Below are 4269 nucleotides of genomic sequence, written 5' to 3' on the forward strand. Positions count from 1 at the left end.
AACCTTTCCTCAAAGGTTCCAAAGACAAGCAGTTCAGCAAAATCTTGGGAGTGTTGAAACAGCTACATATCAATATCCCTTTTGTGGAAACTTTAGAGCAAATGCCGAGTTATGCGAAATTTTTGAATGATATTTTGATAAAAAAAAAAGAAGACTTGGAGAATTTGAAACAATTTCTCTAACACAAGAGTGCAGCCGAATGTTTCAGAGTAAGATACCGCAAAAGATGAATGATCGAGGAAGCTTCACAATCTCATGCTCCATAGGCACTAAATACAGTGGTAAAGTACTTTCTGATCTGGAGGCTAGCATCAATCTTATGCCTTTATCAGTGTTTAAGCAATTCGAAGTTGGTGAGGGTCGACCAACAACAGTGACTTTACAACTTGCTGACAGATCTTATGCTTATCCAGAAGAGAAGATTAAAGATGTGTTGGTGAAGGTGGATAAATTTATTTTTCCGGTGGATTTCATTGCACTAGACTTTGATGCAGACAAAGAAGTGCCAATTATTCTAGGAAAACCCTTCTTAGCCACGGGAAAGACTCTAATTGACGTGCAGAAAGGAGAGTTGACTATGCGGGTGAATGATCAGCAAGTTACATTCAATGTACTGGATACTATTAAGAGTCTCGATGAGGTTAAAGACTATAATTTTATCAGTGTTGTGGACTTTGTTGTAGCAGAGAGATTACACAGTTGTTGCAATAAGAAAGAAATCAATGCTGTAACATTTAAAGAACTTGATGATGAAGATCGTGGAGCAACTAAAATAGCATGGTTATCAGAGAAGCAACCCTTCAAACTTGACAAGCAAATCCAGCAAAGGGAATTCACTCTAGGACAACAAGAATTCAAGGTTAAAGGGCCGAGAATGAAGGGAAGTTGTTTTAAGTTTTTAAGGCATTGAATTTAGTTTTCAAATTATTTAATTTTTCTTTTTGTTATTTTAAGTGTGCATCTAATTTTTATGTCTTTGCGTTAAATTGAAGCAAGTAAAAAAAAAAAATTGGCCAAAGTCTGTGTAATGTTGTAACACCTCTGGAATTTGAACAAAGTGGTGCACACACACTTTGGACAGAATAAGGCCTAAGTCTAAAACTTGAACTGCTACAGCAATTTTGTATGACTAAGAGTGTGATCTGAGGGTTGAAGAATCCTTGCAAATTTGATGACAGAGCTAAGTTAATTGTTGCATGATTGTGTGATTGAAGTATTAGTGTTGTTGTCATTACTTGAGGACTTTTTAACTTAAATCAATACTACTTAGACAGTAAATGATGTGTTTTCATTGCATTTTTGTATATTTTGCATAATCATTCATTTTAGTTTATTCCTCATAAATTTTGTTTGATTTAGAATAAATTGTGTGCTTAAATCATATGCATAATTGAAGGTGACCGGAAGCTCAAATTTCAAGGAAGGAATGCTAATGCAATTGACTTGCAAAAGATGGAAAAGAACTTGCCTACAGAAGAATTGAAACAAATCTGGAATAGTGCAATTGTTGTAGTCGTTGTTGCAGCAATCATTGTTGTAACAACCATTGCCATTGTTGTAGCAATCCTGGAACAATGAGAGAGAAAATTTTACAGAATATTACGATCTGCAATTTTCTAATCTGGAAGACACGCGACCTAGGCTTCCGTTTACCCTAATTTTCAATTATAAAAGGAGCACACATTTTTTACTGTTAGAGTAATTTTTCATGATGGCGTCAGCAGATCAGAGTTATACATAAGGAAGGATTATGGAATCCCTAAATACCTGTGACAAATATCCTGTCCTTTTATAAATTGGATGTGTTTTAAATTTCAATTATTATTTCTAATTTATCACACTAACCACCTTCCTTTTTCTATCTTATCACCTCCTATAAATTAGGGATTTACTGTAGTGTCTTTTCCAACTCCAAGTCAGCAAAACTAGCTACCACACTAGGTTCACCCAAAGAACACTTACGAAGTGCATCTAAGAAGAAGTGAACAGTTTCTAGCAACTATTGCAGTAAAAGATCCAACACTAGGGGAGTATCTCATGCCGGCTCGTTTTTATTTTCTCTAACATTTTCAACTTTTCTTTTATTTATTTGATTTTTACTGATCAAGTTGCATTTCTTGCTTGTTAATGCATGCATGTTTGTTTTGTTTTTAATTTGTGTGCTTGTGAGGACACAACACCTCTCAAGTTTGGGGGGTTGTGTTATTATGTATTGTGTTTGTGAGTGCATGTTTTTATGCTTGTGTTGTGTGTTGTGTGAAGCTCTGTTATCTAATATTTGTGTATGGATTTGAAAACCTAATTAATATAAATTGAGTGTTGTTCAATATTTATGAGAATGCTAAGTAGGGATAGTTTATAGATGAGGTTGAAATTCTGTCAAAACACTTAAACTTTGATTAAGTTTCTTGAGTATGTTATAGCAAAGCCAGGAAAACAAAATAGTAGAAAATATCTCAAGTTGTGGGGAAACTTTTTGTTGAATTGTGCCTGTTATGAAATAAATTATACTCTAATGGTTTAAGTTGTTGAGTAACCAGGGTTGAGTATGCACCCAATCTGCAGACTTGAGTCCAAAGGCAACAAGAGTTATGAGCAATGCTGCAACAATTATATATAAAAAAAAAGCAAAAAAAAATGGTGATGAAAGAATGAAAAATAAGGGGGTCCACTGAGTAACGTGGTCTGTTCATGAGCCCTATGTTCAGCCTTCAGTCAAAGGCGTCCAAAGGTAAGACCTACATATAGTATCCTGGATTTGTTGCTGCAGCAACTCTGACATGTACTTTGAGTGAGTAATTGGGTGTCGTCATTACAAGTAATAGGCATTCACATGAAAGCTCAATGTTGCGTTGAAAGGTTCAACTAAAAAAAACAAAAAAAATTATTTTTGTTGTAGCACAGTTTCAATTTATTTGTGAATTCTGCTCCCCTCATATGTGAATATATTTTTGTTCTACCTCTGAATTATATGCAATGTCTGTGTAATGTTGTAACACCTCTGGAATTTGGTCAAAGTGGCGCGCACATACTTTGGACAGAATGAGGCCTAAGTCTAAAATTTGAACTGTTACGACAATTTTGTATGACTAAGAGTGTGATCTGAGGGTTGAAGAATCCTTATAAATTTGATGACAGAGCTAAGTTAATTGCTGCATGATTATGTGATTGAAGTATTAGTGTTGTTGTCATTACTTGAGGACTTTTAAACTTAAATCAATACTACTTAGAGAATAAATGATGTGTTTTCATTGCATTTTTGTATATTTTGCATAATCATTCATTTTAGTTTATTCTTCATAAATTTTGTTTGATTTAGAATAAAGGGAAATTATCATTTGTGTACCCTTAGTTTACTCCATTATCAAAAATATTACAACACTTTGAGGGTGTATCAATCGTCTACCCTAAGTTGACAAAATGTATCAGCTGACCACCAAACCGTTAGTTGTCGTTTAAGTATGATGATGTCAGAAGGGTAGTTTGGTCTTTTCATATGATACAAGTGATAATTTAAGGGTATACAAGTGATAAAAAGAGAATTTAAGGGGATACAAGTGATCATTTTTAAGGGTAAAATCGTCAATTCACTGTAACTCTGTTAACTTTCAAACGGCAACTAACGGTTTGGTGGTCGGCTGATACATTTTGTCAACTAAGGGTGGACAATTGATACACCCTCAAAGTGTTGTAGTATTTTTTATAACAAAGCAAATATAGGGTATATGAATGATAATTTCCCTAGAATAAATTGTGTGCTTAAATCATATGCATAATTGTAGGTGACCGGAAGCTCAAATTTCAAGGAAGGAATGCTAATGCAATAGGCTTGCAAAAGATGGAAAAGAACTTGCCTACAGAAGAATTGAAACAAATCTGGAACAGTATAGTTGTTGTAGTCGTTGCTGCAGCAATCATTGCTGTAACAACCATTGCCATTGTTGTAACAATCCTGGAACAATGAGAGAGAAAATTTTGCAGAATATTACGATCTGCAATTTTCTAATCTGGAAGACACGCGACCTAAGCTTCCATTTACCTTAATTTTCAACTATAAAAGGAGCACACATCTTTTACTGTTGGAGTAATTTTTCATGATGGCGTCAACAGATCAGAGTTATAGATAAGGAAGGAATATGCAATCCCTAAATACCTGTGACAAATATCCTGTCCTTTTATAAATTGGATGTGTTTTAAATTTCAATTATTATTTCTAATTTATCACATTAACCACCTTCCTTTTTCTATCTTATCACCTCCTATAAATTA

This window comes from Citrus clementina, unplaced genomic scaffold (genome assembly GCF_000493195.1).
Source record: "Citrus clementina cultivar Clemenules unplaced genomic scaffold, Citrus_clementina_v1.0 scaffold_5, whole genome shotgun sequence".
Taxonomy (NCBI): domain Eukaryota; kingdom Viridiplantae; phylum Streptophyta; class Magnoliopsida; order Sapindales; family Rutaceae; genus Citrus; species Citrus x clementina.